Source organism: Takifugu flavidus, chromosome 9, assembly GCF_003711565.1.
Source record: "Takifugu flavidus isolate HTHZ2018 chromosome 9, ASM371156v2, whole genome shotgun sequence".
NCBI classification, from domain to species: Eukaryota; Metazoa; Chordata; class Actinopteri; order Tetraodontiformes; family Tetraodontidae; genus Takifugu; species Takifugu flavidus.
In genome coordinates this window covers 3,811,185-3,831,741 of record NC_079528.1, presented here as the reverse complement: position 1 = coordinate 3,831,741, position 20,557 = coordinate 3,811,185, and the positions used below count along the sequence as shown (strand labels likewise).

General features: G+C 43.5%; 1 protein-coding gene across 3 annotated transcripts in view; it reads right to left on the bottom strand.

Moving 5' to 3' along the window:
• tenm1 (teneurin transmembrane protein 1) overlaps positions 1–20,557 on the bottom strand; it is a 141,912-nt gene that overhangs the window by 99,368 nt on the left and 21,987 nt on the right. The gene's annotated exons all lie outside the window — the stretch shown is intronic.

Below are 20,557 nucleotides of genomic sequence, written 5' to 3'. Positions count from 1 at the left end.
TGAAGAGCATCCTCGCAGGCTAGAGAAAGAGTAGTATCAAAGCAACAAGAATGCACCAGCAGCAGCCCTTTTTTCTTCCTCCAGTGACAGAGGGTGAGAGGATGTGCACTGTTGTAGGAGACCTGAGCTGCTGGTAATTAGAATGGGCTCTGAGGAGAGACAAGCAGTGGAATGAATGCAAATGAATTCACTGGCTCGGGAACAGGACTCCACACTTTTGGTATAGCGTGCCTTGCAGACACGACTCTGCTGGCACAAGCAGTGCAGTGCTGCACAGTAAACACGGTGTGACGCGGCTGTGAGTGTGCGCGTGTCCATGTGTGACACAATAAATAACGTGAATCCGCTACGACAAATACGAACGGCGCGGTGCACGAGGCGGGAGCAAAACACACTCTGGTTTCGCTAATCCCTGTGAATGCCAGCGCTGCTTGTTAAAAGAGAAAGAGGGTGAAAACGCCTGTTCCAGGCGAACATCCACGAACGTGTCCCACAGTGGAATACACAAACCCTCCTTAATTGGCGTCGATTTGAAATGAAGTGATGATTCATCATGCACAACTCCCTGGTAGGGTATTGAAAACCCAATCATTCCTAATCCATATGACCTTGACAGAGGCCCAGAGTTAGACTCTCCTTCCTCACGCTTTGTCCGACAGACAAAGTCACAGCAACCGACTTTACAGCTCGTTGGAACTGTAATCCACCAAAGTCAGATCATTTCAGTGATTACTCCATCGCAGCCGGCGGAAAATCTTTATGAAGCACTCACTTCTCCAGAGCAGTCATAAATCAGGGTGCTATAAGCATTCCGTCTCGGTGACGGCACACCAGAGACACCATTTTCATGAACCATGCAACCCTAGTCAACACAGCCTATTTCCATTATAACTACTACCAATGTAGCCGACTTGAGGAGTTCCGCCTCACCTCCAGATCCCTGGTGAGTTTCAATATGAAACCCTGATCAGAAAAACTGAGGCTCTTCTCAAGGAGAAATGGGTCATCTGTGAAAGGGTCCTGCTCTTTACCAGCAATGTGCCTCAAATGAGTCTAATTAACACATCACCTGTCCTGGCTTAACCAGGCATCAGGGGCCAACTACAGTCTTATTATAGAGTAGATTATGCATGTAATGTCCCCGCTGAGAGTACAGTATGGAAGGCAGGGCAGGCAGGGAGAGGCATCCATATATATTGTGCATGCTGTGTGCGAGGGGCCAGGAATGTGTGAATATGGGAAGGCAGGAGGAAATAGCGGAAAGAATGAGGGCTTCTTGGTATTCTGACTGGCACATATAATAGATGATGGAGTCAGATAGAGATACAAAAAGTCCGCGGAATAGAGAGGGAGAGAATAAGAGGGAGGAGGTGGGTCTGCGGCACCACCTGCAGTCTCAACTGGCAGCCATCTTGTGGTCAATGAGGTGAGCAGAGTCGGCACCCCGGGTCAGCATTAACACAAACCAATGACAAGTCGGCATTTGCCCTCTACTGAAACAACACCTTGCCGTTCCAGTCCAGTGATGCACCTATCACACCAGTCACAACGCACACACATGCATATACGCCCGTGCATTGTGCGTCTCCCTCTCACCCCCCCTCCCCCACACACACACACACCAGAAGAAGCGTAACAAATGTGGGAACAGATGCCCCACATCAGACTGCACTTGCCCTCTGCTCCCTGCACAACTCCAGGGAGACAGAGGAATACCATTAACGAAGATAAGACACTGCAGTCCTCTGCTGTCCCTTCATCACGACTGTGTGTGTGTGTGGAGAACACACTCCCCTTTATTAACGTCCATAGCAGGAGCTCTCCGGATGCTATCGGAGAACCCGCAGGACGCACTTGCTTATTCCTTCACCCCACCACCAAATCACATCCGCATCCGTTCAGAAAACGCGCAGAGACGTGTTCGCACGCTGCGGCTCTCTCGGCTGTTCAATTAGGTGCGTCATATAAAAATGATGGAGATAGATGGGAAAGGCACAACACGGCGCGGCAAAGTGATTCCATTCAGCTGTAAATTGTTATTGATTTGGATCACATTAAGGTTTTGATAAAGTATTCATCTTGAGTAAATAAACAAAAAAAAATCAATAGCTCCTTGTTTTTATTCGAGTTGAGAATTAGAAATTATTCCTGTTGCCACACTGCAATATAATCCGCATGTTACATATGGTCGTGGGGGTTAGTAATATTGGAGGAGCCAGTTTTCAGCTCCCAGCATTTTTTTTAGATTAGTGTCACACATAGTTTTAATTCAAAACTATGGTTAAAGGTTAAATTGTTACATTTAATCTGGGGGATTTTGGACGCCTTGACACATTGGACAACCCAGGTAAGCATCTGTACCTTTGGCTGTAACTTCAGTGTAAATGTGCCTGTGTAGTTCTGAGTTACACATATTTGTTTGGTTGATTAAAATAGTTAAGCATCATCAGATATGTTGGCTTGAACATAATTAACTGTCAGTCAATTGTTAACACTCAATGAATATTGATTTTTGGATCAGTGTAATTATACATGATTGCAGCTCCATTTTCCAGAATGCCCCCTTAAGTAAGCAGTTTTATAGATGGTGAAACACACGTCAAGTGTGTGACATTTAAGTTAAAAAAATATGCCTTTTTCTGAATACAATGATGCACAAGGACAAACACGATGACATTTGGGAGATGCTATATATAGCACAGCCTATTGAAGAACACCGTCTGGCTGCAGGGTCGGTCATGAGTTCAGTTTAAATAAACCACAGTGTGCGGGAGAAAACTTTGCAAAAAAAGACAAGGAAGAAGGAGCTTTTGAGGAGATGTTTGCACTACAAATGAAGATGCAGCTTTTAATCAGATGCTTGTCAGATCAGAGTAGCCTTCCAGTCACAGGATGAAGCATGAAGGTTGAGGATATGGCAAAGAATCAAGGATTTGGATGGGACACCTTCTTAGCTGAACTGACATCAACATACTGTATTATCCTGCGTGCTGTCTAATCTGATGTCCCTGGGAGCCCACCAGAATTACATTATTAAAAAATATGTCAGCATACAAAAACGTTAGCCTTGGGCTAATAAGAACACAGTGAGCGTAGACCACTTTTGGGACTCTCATGACAGTCTCTTTCCAAAAATACCTTACCAGGCAGTGCAGCACTGCATTAGAATACCTCTGCAAACTTGTCAAAAATGAAATAAATAAAAATAAAACAGCCCATGCAGCGGCACATTGATGTGTTATGCAAATGTAAAATGAAACTTTGCATAGCAATCTAGAAATTAGGATACAGGTCAATACTCCATTACAAAAGGACAGCTCAGTGTGAAGTGGATCGTAGGCGGACCTTAACCCGTTTAGATCGGCTAACGACAAAAGCTGCTTTTGCATGGACGGTCACACATTTGGAGATACTCTCAGCTATTAGAAGCATTAACATTTACAGTATATGTAATAATCATGTGGAATTATGGAACTATAACCACGGCGGACATTAATCAACCAGACAAATACAGCTGTGTGACCAGTGCAAACACACATAAAATACTTACCTCAGTACACGAAATACACACTAATGAAAGCAAAGAAACCTTGAGTCCTTGCTATGAAGATATATATATATATATACACAGAAAAAAAATCTCTGCACTCTAGACACTAATGAAAAATGTGAACTCCCACCCTCTCTCAGCCCTTTTTCGATTGCAACAACAGCAGCTAAAAGGGTTGGCAACATCTGACACAATAGCAGGAAAAAGACACAACGGGTAGAAAAGACTGTTGGTGACCTGCCTAAAAGGGTCAGATGCCTTAGGCTATAAAATCTTAAAAAAGCAAAAGATAATAATGTGCCTTAAGTATGACTGCAGAGATGGAGAAGAGCAGTATGGGAGTGGGGGCAGGGACAGGACCCTGGCCTTAATGTAGTTTGTAATTGTAAGTGTTGGTCTTTAATAAAAGCCTGGAGTATTTGGTCAGGCTAATAGACTGGGCTCTCTAAATCCCGCCACCATGCATTATTCAATAGCCATTAGCTCATCTGGGAGGCTTTATGGGTCCCATCATCGGCTGGGATCCAGTCTAGGCAGAACAGAGGTGTTCACGGAGCGTCGGAGAACGGGTGAAAAGTGGTTAAAAAAGGCGGCACTTGATACAAACACACATGTGAGGAGGTAAAAATGAAACATTAAAGAGGATTCTGAGGTGAAGCTGGTGAAAGATAAGTGTGATGTGGCATATCAGGGAAGTGCTGTGATATGGAAATGACTGCAGAGAGCTGAGGGGATGACTGTATTTACATGAATGGACGATGGGAGACCTGTGAGAAGGTGAGGCAGAGGCCGGAGCGCAACTACAAGAAATGCCAACCCGGAATGGCCTTAAATAACGGATCCTTCCTCTCTTTCCTCACTCAACCTTTTCATTCATTTGACTCCCCTTACTTCCCTCTCAACCTCTCACTCCTCCACCTTGTGATGCCCTTCTCAGTCTGTCCAACCTCCTTTGCCTCCCTCCATCTCCCCAGAGTTGCACTAGTAGTAATTTTGCTTTCAGTGATGAAAAAGGCCACGGAACACATGGAAATTTAGGTTTCTCCGTTACCATGCTCTCATTGGACCGGTGCCAAGACCAGAAGGCGTGTGTGTATACATGGGTGTGTATGGGTGTGAGCAAGGGTGCACGAGACTTGATGCATCTGCGTAATGGGTGTTTAGCAGGCTTGCCAGACTTGGCTGAGCCATTCCCCTGTCTCCCAGGTTCTTCTGACCCTACGCAGAAGCCCAAGGACACACTTCCTCCTCTCTAATTAAAATGCAACCATGGCACACACACACACACACACACACACACACACACACCACACACACACACACACACACCCCGGAGGTCTAAAGCTTAAAATAACCTTAAAAGGAACAAGCAGAGCCATCATCCCTGCGCTCAACACCTCTTCAAAACCCACTCTGAGCATTCTCACCAGGCAGCTCCCAGGCAGCCTCTGTCTCAATCTGCAGGAAAGCTTCTTAACAACAAATGGCATTTTCAAATTCAGCACTCGGTTATTAGAAGAGTCATCAAAGGAGCCGCATTTATTTCTTTTTACATGGCTTGGCTATAGCAGAGACAGCGCCGCTTCAGCGTCACTCTGTACTCGAAAATAAATGAAACTCTTCGCGGGTGAAGTTCACAATCATACAAACTGCCAGTCTTTCTCGATGAGGCTTCCCATGCGCAAAGACTGCAAATACGATGCGAGAGGGATGAATGGAATTGCAAGAAAGTAAATCAGAATGAAAAAAGACGTTTTTTGTGACAGAACACAATCATGTGCATCAGAAGTGGGCATAGCACTGATTATATAAGTGATTGCTACTGTTTAAGACGTTTACATCACATTTCACATCGGGACTGAAACAAATAAACAAGATGTGACGGTAATGTGAAAACTATAGATAGTATAGAAATGTATTCATTCTTTTTGAAGCCATGTGGGGGTCTGCAGGTTCAAATGTGCCGTGGCACAGATTTGGACCATTTTTCAGAATTTTTACAGGATTTTGGGTTGTATTTGGCCATTTTCTCTGCAAAGCAACTTGGTTAATGTGAGTCTTTAACGCTGATGCTAGAAATCCCATCTGTAACATGAAAAAAAAGTTCTTAAATATTATTTGAACTTAAAAATAGTGGATGGATATAGAAATAAATCAGAAATAAAAATATGCACTTTAGCTAATTGGCAAAGTGTAGCAAACAGTCCTTAAAGAAAAGGCCAATTTCAAAAGTTGCCTTTTTTATACACTATTGTACAAGAAATGCGGCTTTTATTGTTGGCAGCATTTGTAGTTAACATTAAAGTTCTATATTTTCATTTTGCCTGGGTAGTTTATGTTTTCTATTTCAGAAACAAAGAGGCTTTTTAAGCTTATTTGCCTGCTGTTATGAATATATCATCATAAGTGACGTTTGAATCCTGTAGTGCTAAGGCACTCTCCTCACTTCTCACATCTCCAACAGACAATTTAGCGTGTTTACTTCCTCTTTAAGTGCCCGAGAGACCATGATGGAGAAATCCCAGGGAGGCAGTAGCATCCTGTCACTGCGGGTTACCACTGCAGCGTGATTTAATGAAACTGTCTGTCATAAGGCCAAACAACAGCCTGTCAACAAACAGGCGGAAGTAACACACGCTGAACAGAATGCAGACGGACTGTCAAAAACTCTTCTTTCTTTCTTCCTCACATACAGACCAAAAAACAAACAAACAAACTTGTTCACAAAGGTTCTGGCTGGACTTTAGACAGGCAACAAAGACAGTAACAGTCTAAATGTGCTGAGAGGAAACGAGACCCATCGCACAAGTACAGAGATGAATGCTAGAGGTGTTCTCACTGAATCAAGCAACGGAGGGGCAGCCCAAGGGGCAGATATTGCTGCTTTAGATACTGCTCTTTTTGCAGCTGCAGAATGAAAATCAACCAAATCAAGTGTAATAAAGATTAAGCAGAAACTGCAGTGGATGATGGGGTTCAAATCCAAAGCTCATTAGATGTGGCACTGCATTAGGAGCTCACACAAGCCAGGATATCTACCCTGCAAAAGCTGCTTCCTGCCCCCCTGCACCCCACGGCCACCACCCAGCGAATGGGCCACTGCAATCACATCAGCCTGACACTAAGAATCTGGCCTTTCTTTGTATTCTCCATTTCCACCATCATTCAGAATCAGCAGGACAGAGACCTCTGATTAGCATCAAAGCCTTTGATTGGCCCACTTAACAATCAGTGCAGCTCTACTCCATGATGCCTACTGTGTTTCTGACCGGGGGGAAGGGGCTGGGGGGGACAGAGGACATCACACAATGCGTATCAAAATAAACCCTCAAATGCTATATATAGAATACTCTATATGCACTTGTGGTTGAAATAAGTCGAATGATGTAAATATCAATGCAATGTTTCAAGAGGAACCTAAATTATCAGCCACCGTTTGAAGTTGCGCACACCACCACCAGCAGCATCCTCCAGCCTGGACAATTCACGCTCATCCGGAACATTAAAGAAACCCTTCTCTCTGGCTAAATATGATTAGTTTCAGAGGACATTGTAGCTCTCTCCACAGCTAATATCTTTAGTATGGATTGTCTGAGGGGTAAGGATAGAGCTAGCAGAGGGATCAATATTCCAAGCGAGAGTCAGTCTGGAGAAGAGGAACCATGCTGGGAGATGGTTAACTGTTCTAAAGCGGCGATTGCTGTCTGGAAGCACTGGATGCCAGGAATCTCACCATATTGAACACTTGTTCAAAAGGTAAATCTTAATGCTCAAGCTGTGCGGTGGGTTATGTTCAGTGTCTACATCAGGAAGGGGCTTGTTGAAGATTTGTTGTGGGTATCTCCAAGGATCAGAGATTATATAAGGCAAATCTGGATGAATGCGTACAGTCTATAGTGTACTGCTTTAACCCAGAGCCCCGTAGAGCCTTGTCTCCATAAGACTAGTGTCAAAATGGCGCTCTAAATACAGAATAGGGTGTCCTTGGAGATAGATGGGGAAAGGACCCAGATTTAAGTGGCTTCATTTGCATGCCTGAAACCCTCACTTAAGCCCATTTGAATCGCACACATGAGCAGTCAAAGACAGAGGCCGAGGTGCATGCACCCTCACACAAATACCCAAGCAAACGAATATGCGCAGGCACATTTCCCCCCTTTTTTCTAGAGTGAGAGGACATTAGCACTGCATCTATTTCTGGAAGCCCATTTAGCCCGTAAAACATTTAAGATGCACACAGAGTGATTCAAATTGTCAGAATGACCCGTTCTTCCCCCATCTCTCCGGCTTGAAAAAAAAAACATAAAATGAAATAAAATCTGACATGACGCTTGTGACAGAAACATGTATCCGCAGCCGGAATCCGGCTGTGCCTGAGTGGGCCGGCAAGTTGGCTGGAAGGGTGGGGTAAGAGGGAGCGGGGTTGAGACGATTTGACAAGTGGTAGCAAGGGTAGCTATGGATGGGGTGCGAGTGCAGCGGTTCGCCCACCAAATGGGTCCATTTCGCTGAAATGTGAAGCCTGCACTTTCCTGACACACTATAATAAACCTATCAGCTGTGTGCGGGTGTGAACACGGCTGTGAGTTATGAAGATGCGCACTATTCATGAGGAGGAAATTGGTGCCACCTAAACAGGAAATATCCCTTTTCCCTACGCAGAGGTGACAGCCGTGGTAACGGTAACCAGCTCAGCTCACACTAACACAGGGTGGCACATGCCTTTTAATGGGAATGCATTGTTTCAGTTAGGGACAAACACTCTCTCACAAGGACGTACACATGCGCATCCACATGTGGGGGCTAATGTTGGATGAGTACTTCGTCTGCCTTCCATTTCAAAACTGTACATAAATATATCATTAGCTGTCCCACAAAGATTAAATTCAGGAAATAAGCAATCCGCCGCTACCTTAATGTGAAACGACAGGCTTCCAGTCAGCTCTTAGACACATAGTGCGTCTTTATTCAGAGAGCGGGAACGTGGAATGGCAGCTGAATTTTAGCTCCGTTTTAAATATAGTTCATCACTTCATATGAGCATAAACAGCCTCTCAGTGTGCTGCATCCACTTTGCATACAGAACCTTTAGGGAACAAAAGCCTTGTGCTTTGGCACAGGCTTTGTAAATATAGCTTAACTATGACTTGTTGCTTTGCTGCATCTGAATCAAATTTTTTCAGGTAAAATTGCTCTGAACATCAGCTATAATATAAAAACATAATTTAACCACTTAAAATTCCCGATGAACACCTAAAAGTATCACAAACATTTAACAGATATGGCTAAAAGAGAAAATGTCTCCTTGTTGCTGATGTTATATCTCACTGATATGTACTCATCTGCCTAAAATCAAGATTGGAATGCAAATGCATCATAAATAGAGCACCAGAAAAAGTAAAAATTACACCTCAGAAGAAAATGATTAGTGACTTATCCAAGGTAGTTTTCTCTATCGACTGGACTGTGTTTCTTCTCTGTGAAGACGTTTTGCCTTCTATTCAGAAGGCTTCTTCAGTTCTGAACTCGCTGGGGAGTTCAGAACTGCGAGTTCAGAACTGAAGAAGCCTGGATAGGAGGCGAAACGTCCTCACGGAGAAGAAACACAGTCCAGTCGACAGAGAAAACTACCTTGGATAACGATGACCTGGATGACTGAGAATCTACACAGACATTAGTGACTTATCTTCATACGTATGTTGGTGTACAGACCAACAGGACATTAGTTAAGAATGAGCATGTTAGCGACTGATATAGGTGTCACTTTCAACAGACACACACACACACACACACACACACCAAGTTCTTATTATTACTAACAACAAATAACATATTACAGCTATTATATTTATTATCAACTGTGCAGAACATTTACTGTAAAAATATTGATACTTCAAAGCTAAATTAACATTTTGGCTGGTAAATGATTCACAAGGGTGGATTTACCATGGTGAATACTCAAACAGCACAAACACATTAATTAATGTTTGAAGGCTTCGATGACAACAGCTGGCCTTGACCACCAGAGCAAGAACAAAAACGGGACGAACGCTGTGACCCTTAAAACTTATATGGAAAATGAAAAAAAAAATACTGATACAAGCTTTTGAAACTATTTGCAACAATTACAAACACTAATTGACCAACATGAATGACTAGAAGAAGCTGGGAGTAATGATCCATCCGCCATAATGGAGCCCAGTTGTGTTAAGTGCACCTTTAACGGTGCTTTAATTCAAACTTTTCCAGACAGGGATCAAGGCACTTTCCTTTTCCACCAATAGTTACTCCCCTTTTTGTCTGCTCAGCCAATCAGATCCAAAGGAGCCTCCGGGCAAGTGCTTTATTCTTCCTTGCCACCCCGTGGCACTTTAAACAAATTGACTATTGATTTCTGTAGGTAATCCACTTCAAATTCTAATTAAACATTACATTTTTAAAGTTGGCGGCTCAGCAGAACACAGCATCACAGGAGAAAATATCTGCTTACACACTCTTCGATGTAGCTGCGTGGCACCATCGGCCACCCGGGGTACTTAAAGCGTGTTCAACTTCGGAAAACAAAGTAAGCAGCATAAAAAAAAATGTAAGGGGAGGGAAAAAAAGTCGTTCTGATAAATGCTGTGGCAGGTTGCAAAAGTCACGGGAGCAACTTTGCCTTTTGGTGCAAGATTAACTTCCACTCCAATTTGTTTTCTTGTATCGACTCTGAAGGCAAATTTCATCTCAGTGGATAATAAAGTATTGGCCCACTTTGCCGAGATGAACGGTTTGTACCACTTCTGTCAATAATATTCGCGTAGACGTGTTGTCTCAACATGGCTTCTGAAGCAGTGGGGACTCGTCAATATCCCACAATGCACCTCTGACCTGTGGGAAAACCTGACTCACTCCTTCTTTCAACTTCCGATGGACATTGATTTTCTTGCGCCTCCTGCTCATATATAAGTGTAGCAATTGAGGAGCCGTGAACAGGGACATATTTAGAGACCGAGTCATTAACTTTGAGTGCATGAGTGTGGACGGGGAAAACGTGGTGCTAACTCAACCAAACAGCCTTATAGCATCCTCGGAGCCAAGAGGAGTGTTTTGCCAAAACCATTGTTCTGTTGATGACAGAATGTAACTGTGAAGAATGCACGGTGCCATGTGAGGGTGAAAGTGTGCGTTCTTCTGTACTAGTGAGAAAAAGCTGTATCTGGGTCTTTGTGATGAATCTGTTTTGGTGGTGAGCAAGGTGCTGTGAGCAGCAGGCCTTCTGCTAATTCACGTTCCCAGCAGGTGGTTGCAGCCGGTGGCTGATGGTGGTGGTAGGTGTGGAGAAGTGGAAGGACGGAGCAGAGACAGAGTCAATTTAACAAATACTGCCAGGAAAGATGAGTTCTCAAGTCCACAGGGGCCAAAGAAAAGAGAATACTCAAGGGGAAACAAACCAGGTCTCACATAGCAACGCTTAAAATATCAAACTAAGCAGCTGCAAACTGAGGAGAACAACAGGCAACACTTTTGTTTGTTTTGTTTTTACATCCTCTTCCATGATGTAACCTCTGAAGCATAAAGTGATGATTGTTGAATTTATTATTCCGCCCGTCTCCCGCGCGACCTTTATCTCTAGTGACCCACACAAACGAACCCCTGCAACTGTCACAGGCTTGTTAATCTACACATTTATTGCTCTCCTTGTCTTCTCCGCCCGCAGTCACATCATTCTACATGAGCCTGCACGAATTCCACTAATACAGCACAGACTATAAGTGCAGTATCTCCGACAGGCTGCATGTCTCAGCTGCAGGACCCCCTCCCTCCTTCTTTAACTCGTTCCACAAGAGATATTGAAAAATATATATGTATATTGAAGGGGAGAAAAATCCATTTAGATAAGATGGTCCAAAGGTAAATAACTTTTGCATCGGTCCTTCCCACTCCAAGTCACACCGCAGAAAAAGAAATAACTCTGCTCGGGCCTGTTAGAGCAAGAGGATCTGGTTAGTGCTGCCCCTGAAACATTATCATGCATTTGTGCTTCAGTGTTTGTTGTAGCGGCAGAAATACAGCAGAAGGAATGGTTTACAGTGGTTTCCACCCTCTGTTTCCTGTCTTGTAAAGCGGAGAGAAAAGATGCTGCTACATCACCCACATCACATAAATCAGGCATGAAAGCATAATGGTGAGAAGTTGACTGAGGGCAACCGGAGGCAAGGACAGACGGCTGAAATATTGCTTTCATTCATTGTTGCTGCCTCTGTTTTCTCCGCTCCGTCACTGACTGGACCCATCTCTGGTGCTGACCCCGAAATTTACTGAGCTCCAAAACTCCATCTCTCCTTCTCTCTCCTTCTCTCTCTCTGAAGGTACTCACCTCCCTCAGCTGACCATTTGTCAACATGCACATCATTTGTACTCCTTTCCAATAATATGGTCTAAAAACATTGACTTGATTCCTAGCACAGTCCAAAAAGACAGGAAATGGATGCACTTTGAGTGTAACACCTGTTCTGCCAGGAAAGAAGAAGACCCTGTGAATAGCTGTAGAATTATGCTAAAACTGGAGATCTGTGGTTCCCTGGGCAGATTATAATACACCGGGAGGATCCAGTTAAATGCTAAAAGTCAGAGTACAACTGAGATGGAAGAAGATGAATTGTTAAAATAGAAATGTAAAAGTGAGGAATAATCTATTGAGAGAGTCTGACTTAGATTTCATACCCACAGAATTAGCCTGATTTAAATCTCATTGTGTGTCAGTCCTTTGCTGCTTTTACCTTGTAAATTACAATCAGGTCCCACTTTGGCAGATATTAATGACCTTTTAGCTCCAGTAGGGTGGCCTAAACTAGATTAAGAAGTACATTTACATGATCCATAGTTTGAGTACCAACATTTAATATCGTTTGAATGCATTAATCTGGTTTAAATCATATAAGGAACACCTCAAATTCAAATTACTCCTTCAAACAACTGAATTACACTCGGGCTGCTTCCAGCCAGGAGTTTGAGATGGAAGTTAAGCAGCATAAACAGGTTAAAGGAAGAAGCTGCTGGCAACAAATGGGAACAGCGAAATGTGGCGAGTGGTGCTGTGAGAGCCAGACATTTCCATAACATTTGTTTGGCTAGTTTGTTCATTTGTGAGAGAACCTTTTTTTGGGGTCAAAACAGCAGAACAAAAAAAGCCAGCCCTGTTAACTGGGTATAACAGGGACAATGGGCATGTAAAAAAGTCCATATGTCCATATGTTGGCAGAGAAAATAGTTGTTGCTTCACAGGACAGACAAAAACATGGAATTTGAAGAGCAAGTTAACCAGGGAGGAAATATATTTATTACAAACACAATACATGTGGTATACGTGTCCACACAATCAGCACAAGGCTGTAAGAGAAGGGATTTAGAGTGAGGGTTTGGTGCCTTGCTCAAGGGCACCTCAGTAGTTCTCAGAAAATGCCTCTCCTGTGAGCGTCCCAGACCGAGGTACCGCTGCTTAACCATGCAAGAGTAATTTCCACCTTGGCTGGACTCATCGCACCAGCTGGTGTTCCTTTGATTCAGTTAGTGTGCACACAATGACCGAAAACATCTGTTTAGAGCAAAAACACACATGTAAACGTGCATACACGCGTGCAAACATGCACGCATGCTAGGCACCTCCGTTCATCGATATACACTCATAGCACAAACACACAAAAAGAATCTGGATCTGGTGCTGAGCATGTGTTTACAGGGCTAACACGTTCTGTATTTGTGAAGCACCCAAACGCCCATGAGCTTTTCTTCTGCAGCACGGTGACCAGTGACCAAGCCGGCATCCAACCGTGGGCGGGCGCACACACACACCCGCACACGCACACACACACACACACACACACACACACACACACACACACACACACACACACGCACACACACTTAACGTCATTTACACAGATAAATAATTCTGCTGCTAACCATGTGTTGCTACCACTCTGTTTTCTGGACCCCTGACATGCACGTGTTTTTAGCCGCATTTGGAGGCATTTTGAGAAGCGATTTATTTAACGGCGTGATTATCTGTCTGGTGTGATCTATACAGCAAAGTAACTGGGTGAGCTATTATCGCCCTCTGCCCCGGCACAGGTGGCAGCTGTTCAGCAGAGAGGGGGGAAAAAAAGAAAATAAGACTGTACTGTAGCTGATGTATATGACATATTTCCCAAAAGTACACACTGTGATTCCTGCCACAGCTTGACAGCACATAAATGAATCTTCAGGGCAAAGAGAAAGTGGTCAATCACACACGCTATGATGAGCACCAGTAGGCACATGCAGATAAACATCCCTTAACAGAACGCTAAAAATAAAGCGCGGTCTGCTCGGGGCCTTGGGACGATTGCGTGTATTGTGAATATGAAGGTGATGTCTTATGCCAATCTGTCACGTCTCATCTCTACAAACGTATGTCTTCAGGGAGGGCCCGTTTAACATTAAAGCGCGTGCACACTTCACGGCAATGTCATTTAACAAAAGCCCCGCGTTTGTGTTGTCGGCGGGGCCCAACGTGTGCGATTATAACGAGCATGTGGTCGGAGGAAGCAACCGAGGGCAAGAAAGATGAACTCGGCTGGCGCACGCACAGTAAAGCCGAGGCCTGGAGGAGCTTCCACTTATTTACATATGCAGATAGTGGTCACCCCCAGATCCCTGCTCTCATCAAGAAAAACCAATTAAAATTCTCATCATTTCATGTTTACCTTAATTAACCATAACAATTAATAACTATCCTAAGTCCTGTTGTAGCTTTTTCAATTAAAAGCTGCCTCTGATGAGGCTGCAGCCTAATACCATCGGTCCGACCACACTTCACACACTGTATCACTCTTTTTTTCTCGCTCTTCTTATGCTTAGTGTTATTTTTGTAGTTTGTGATCCTTGAGTTTTAGGGACAAACTAAGAGAGGAAGGAGTATTTATTGGTGTTTAATTAAACAGGCGGTATGCCTCCATGTTTAGGAAAGCGACGAGTTCATTCATTTGAATGCAAAAAAATAATTTGACTTTGTTCTTTATTTAGTCGCTATCACCCCTGTGCTGGGTCAGTAGGTTTTTCCCTTTGGTACTGTAGTCTTTCACGGGTGTGTCATGTATCGAGCATACAGAGGAGACGTCAGTCCTTTTGACCTTTCGTAAATTTAATTAATATTTAAGATCAGTTTTGAAACTTTGTTCTTTGTGTGACTGACAGATAGACTGTTTGCCAACACTTTTCCCTTTATTTCCTGCTGTGAATCAATTTGAGAAGTAGGAATCTCCACAGAGATTCATAATTGCAAGTGTCCTCAAGACAAATACTGACAGATTTAAAATAAAATGAATGGTTTGTTCGCTGAAAGACGTTATTTTGCCATTTCATTTAAATGATCTTGTCTAAACTAAAAGCAGCAAATGAGACGGGCAGTTAACCATCTTTAAATTAAATGTCATGTGTTTGTGGAGAAGTGCAAATGTGTTGTTTTGCCATCCGTCCAATCAGCAGCCCTCATACTGATATGCAGATTCCTGGGTGAGACCCAGTGGACCATTAGCTGTCTGTTGCTGCCAGGGCTGAGAGCTGATAATGACAGGTGGTGTTCACACCCTGGAGGTCTGATGGGCTTGGGGCAGCGTGCCACACAATGACAGCCTTTACTATTGGCAGCTCGGCTGTGATGGCAGCCCTGGCTCTGGTGCATCCTGGCAGGCGCGTCCCTGGTGGTGTCATTGCGGTCTGTGGTGGAGGACTGGCATTGGCGGCTACAAGCGTCTCAATGTCACTAATTTTCCAGGGAAAGTGCACTTAAAATAAGATAAATCCCAAAGAAACTCAGATGACAGTTCTGGTTACCAAAGTAACAACAAAAGGTAAGGTTGGATGATTTTTTTTTCTGTCTCCTTTTGTTAAGTCCAATCAAGGCTCAAAGCTTCTCAAAGAATATAAAAGTCCTGAACTGCTCGATTTGCTTTCATTTATTTTATGAGTACCTTTTTTAATCTCTTCTCTCTGCTTACACACCTCTGATGATGGTGACAGATAAGGGGCATTTTAGTTTGAATCCTTCTGACTTCCTCCCACAGCACTCTGCTGTGGCAGCAAATTCCCACCTTACTCCAAGAGCGCGCACCAGCATGTGTGGCCATTTCAGTGCGTGAGTGTCGTAACAGTGCAGACACCTTTGTTTCCCTGCCTGTTTCCCCCAGTACACAACACTCTGATGTGCACTAATCTCTTGCTACACTCTCGGGGCTATTGTTCTCTCCTGCTGTAAGCTCATTTATGTGCCACTCACCGTGTTCTCTGCTCGTTTTAATACTCCAAACAGAACTGGGAACAGTTTTCGAGCACTTGTTCAACTTTGTTTCCTTTAAACCTCCTTGGTTCTCACACCCCCTCAGCCGCGGAGGTGGTGGCAGGATCCTGTTGGATGTGGTGCCGTATTAAAAAGACATGTAGAAGGACACTGTGATATTCCATCACACAGTTTGTGTACACAGGCGGCCTCTGGGCAGACTCTGGACAGCCCGAGATGAAAGCTGCTGCTGATGTTCTGATTTGATGACTGTTGCCATGGCAGCAAGACGAGGATTGAGGAGGGGCACGTAGGGAGAGAGAGTGAAGAGAAAATTATCTCTCTCACACGCCACTGCTCACCCCCGTCTCACTCTCGCTTTCTCTCATTCACCCGCTGTCTTTCACAAACACACGACCCCCCCTTCATCAACCAACGTCCGGTCCGAGGAGGTTTTCCTATGGATCAGTGAGCTGTAGAGGTCCATCATTAGGACAACGGGGTGGGGTCCAGAACTCTGACAGCTTGTCAGGAAAACAAGCCAGCATGGCCAACAACGAGACGGCGATTAAAGAGCGAGAGCAGCACAGGATCGTGCCGCTGCGCCGAGGCACCTGCTGGAGGCATCATAGCTCTTCAGCCTCTGTGCAACGGCCAAACCGGCGGTTCGATGAAAGCAGTTTTCAGCTGGAGCTGATGCATTTATGGTATAAACTGTGGCTAAGCGAAGCACCACGGTTAAGTTGGTCATCTCTCACTCTGGTAAAATAGCCAGGGGAGTCCGTGTACCACTAGATCAACTCTACAACTTAAAGACCCTAAACGTTACAGCTCGGATGATCGATATGGCGCTGAGCAATGTTCTTTACGAGCTAATAGACAAATCCATTCCTGCAAAACCCCTTGGGCGTTGGGAGAGCAAGGAGGAAGTTAGGGAGGTTTGCCTGATGGTGCCTCTCAGACCTGTGTCCGCACGCACAGGGACATTAGGAAGCTGGGGGAGATGTTGAACTGCCGCCCATGTACCCCTGGTCACGTGTTTGCTCGTAATGGCACATCTGCAGAGCTCCTTCTATCCTTTTTTTTCTCTCTGAGGGCATTGGGGGTTCCTGATGCCGGTGAGGCTACCAAAGCTGTCGAGCTGCCAGAAAGGTTTTTCTCTATTCCAGCAAAAGAAAAAAAAAAAGAAATGCACAGATAATCCATAGGATCCATTTAGATTCTTTAAATGTCCTGAGCTAACTGTTTTGAATACCGGAGCTTATTCGAAACATTTGCAATTCCCTCACTACCTCATTAAATGGCCAGATTGCCTGATAAATGTCAAAGCTGCATCAGAGTAAAGAAATCCAGAAAATCTGATTCCCCTCTGAAATCAAATTCAACGTAATACCTGATGCTATTTTATTCAGCTCCTTCAGTTCAAAGAGTCATCTTAGCTTAGCAATAGCGCAGCTCGCGTAATTGCACTAACTGGATGTAAAATTAAAGTGAAACAGAGCCTTTGCCAAAGGTGCATTAGCTCCCTATCATGTTGTGAAATGTCCTTATTCAGCAGCAAACCTGTCCGTCTTCGGTCTCTTCTGATTTTTGTCCCATTTTTTTTCTCCTCTGTGGAACATTCGCTCATTAAACTGCGCAGTCAGTTTTTCCGCTTCACTCTAGCCTTTGTTTTAGGGCCCTTACTGACCTTCTGCAACTCTATACTTGATCTCAACTTGGATAAACTTGACCGCAAATGTTTGGCACATCATTATAAAAAAATAATGGCCCACCTCAGATAGACACTCTCTGACACTGAGCCTTGGAACGACCTTGTTTAAAGAAAACTTTGGAACTTAAAGCAACATTAACGCTTGCTTATTTCCAAGGAAAAAAAGACAAGTATACTTTCAAAGCTATTCTTCATATAGCTGTCTTCACGGTGTAATGGCAGCAAGCTATTTTAAGAAATAATCCCTGTTAATTGTGAATATTGACAATGAGGCATCTCATATATTTGTTGAAGATACAATTTTGCTTCACTCAAACTAAAATAATAAATGGATCTAGTGAGAACAGACTTGATAAAATTCTTTCATGTCAAATATTCTGCCAAAGTAATTTTTCAAAATTTGGAGCTAGCATGCGACACATTTGGAAAGCACTCAAAAAACAATTTAAGTTCCAGCTAATGAGCCTGTATGCATCCGTGCCTTCAATGTAGTGCAGCTAACAAATGTATCTCATTATCAGATAATATGACGCGCAGGACACATAAAAAAAAACTGACAAATGTGTGTCACGATTTCCCAAAAGCTGTTTGTGACGTTCAGGAATCTCTTATGTTGTCAGATGTGATTTAAACCCAAATGTTTTAAATTCATGGGAGACGTTAAGATTCCAGAAGCAGCAGCTTAACAGTTGGCAGTTTCACATTTAGCTTGGACGGTTCCAACGTTAAAAAAAAAAGAAAAAAGCATTTTCTCAGGAACAAAAGAATTAGCGCTTGGATGCAAATTCAGCTGAGAAACGAGGGCCCCCGTTGAATTCAAGTGGCGCAAGCTGTTGCGTGTAAATGAATTCATGGCCGGTGACAGTTTACAAGAAAGCCACCAGCATTTCTGGTAATTCTTCTATAATAATTCTGACACCTTCTGATGCCAGTCTAGTTAAAATAGAGATTTTTTTTCTTAAAAAAAGCCTCTGCTGTTATGCTATGCTATGTATTTGCATGGTACAATCACAAATGATATCCTAAGCCAGATTTTTTTCTAAGTTTCAAAACTCTAGAATGTTAAAAGTGTTTGAGGAAAAGACTTGAGCCCCTTTTGCATATTAATGTTTCAATTTTGGAACAATTATATCATGAAAGTCTGTGGCATTAACTAATGGATATCCTGGAACTGCTCAGTCTGTACACACGCCGTCGTAATGAAACATATATTTGCATTTTAGCCCCAAATGTTATCCACCTTAATGAGTGCTGGAGCCACTGTTTGCATGTGCCTCTGAAACTTTTGCAGAACATTGTGAATCAAAAGTACAGCGATATGAAAAGCGAGAGGCTGTCAGCGATGTGCCCGTGTGTCAGTTCCAAATGGAAGAGCAAAATGATAAGTGTAAATCTGCAAATTACTAAACTAATGAAAAGTGGTCAATTAATTAGCATCTCATTGTAAGCCAGTGCTGTAACCCAGATAATAAAGCTAATGCATTTTTTTTATTATTTCTAGAGTCCAGTAATTCAAAAGACCCAGATGGCATCTGTGTCTCTCATAAGTCCTCCTTTTCTCTCCTTTCAGGGCTCAATTCGATCAGTGCCATCACAGATTAGGAGTTTACACAGATTAGGCGCACTTGAATTGAGAAATGTAGCCATTTATTTCAAGCTGCATGAATCATGACATCAGACGGGACGCAGGAAACAGCTACTGTAGCTCCTCCGTTCCAAATGTGGTTGTGATGTAAATCTGTTGCGATTTCTAGGACTGGCTTTGGGCTGAGAAACCCCGGCCAAAGTCAGACCTTAATGCGCTACAGAAAATGTAGATTCCATGCAATAAGTGCTGACCTGGAATCGGTTGGGCAAGGCTGGTGTCCGTGAAGGAACGGAGCAAAGAGCTGTCCAGATAGGCCGCAGCAGCTTCGTCCTGACTCTCAGCCAAACCACATCAGCTGATGGCTCCCTCCTCTGCTGCCCATTCTCAGCGAGGGCATATTTCTTTCATTTACATTCTCCACTCAAGCTTTTACGGCGGTGGCTGATTTGATCAATATTATTTCTGTTTTGGCTCCTCTGGGGGTGATTTCTTGCCTCCCCTGTGCCTTTCCCATCCACGCAGATGCACAATCAGCTTCCAGAAAGGAGACATATCACCAAACCAAACAAACTGTCTGGTTGTGAAGTTCATTTCCTGTTTTATTTTGATAGTTTTAAATCATCTTCTTTTCCCTCCTTTGTTAATTTCCCTCATGTGTCCCACCTGTGTCTTGTTGTTTTCCCGCCCTTTTGTGTATACAAGCCAGGCCTCCCTTCCCCTTGCTGTCAGTGTGTCTGGTCTTCTTCGTGAACGGTCGTCAGGTGTTTCCTGTCTAGGAGACTCTTGCTTTGACCTTCCTTCCCCGTTTCCTGTGTTTTCAGATTCTACCTGTTGATTCTGGACCCCTGCAGTGAGCTTTTGTCTGACTGGTTTTTGAATTTACTAAAGACACTAAGAAAATACCACCTGCGTGCTGCTGCATCACTGTGTCCACCTGCAGATTAAATTATACCTTTAATTGCGGTGTTTGTAATATTTGTCAATAATGGTTGATTCCATTAAAAGGTTAACCGATTCATTTACAGTGGTTGAATTTTGATGCTTTAATTTAGGAATAAATCTGCGTACTTTAATGAAAGGACAAGAACGCAGACACTCCAGGGGGATTATAAAATAATGCTCACAATATGTAGATCCTGTTGGCTCCATCTAGTATTTAAAATAGTACAACTTCATCCACCCAGAAAGTTCTCAACACTGAGGGCCGAGTTTAGTCCGTCAAACTCCCCCAGGAATTATTTTCACATTGAGATTTATCTCAGAACTGGTGTTGGCTCACTTTGGTAAATAAACAGATGTTCAATAAAGTTGATGGCTGAATTAAAGGTGGGCTGCCTTTTGGGTCAATGAGACTTTAGAGGTATGAGAAGAACTGCTCTCAGAACCAGAACTCATGAATTCATGCAT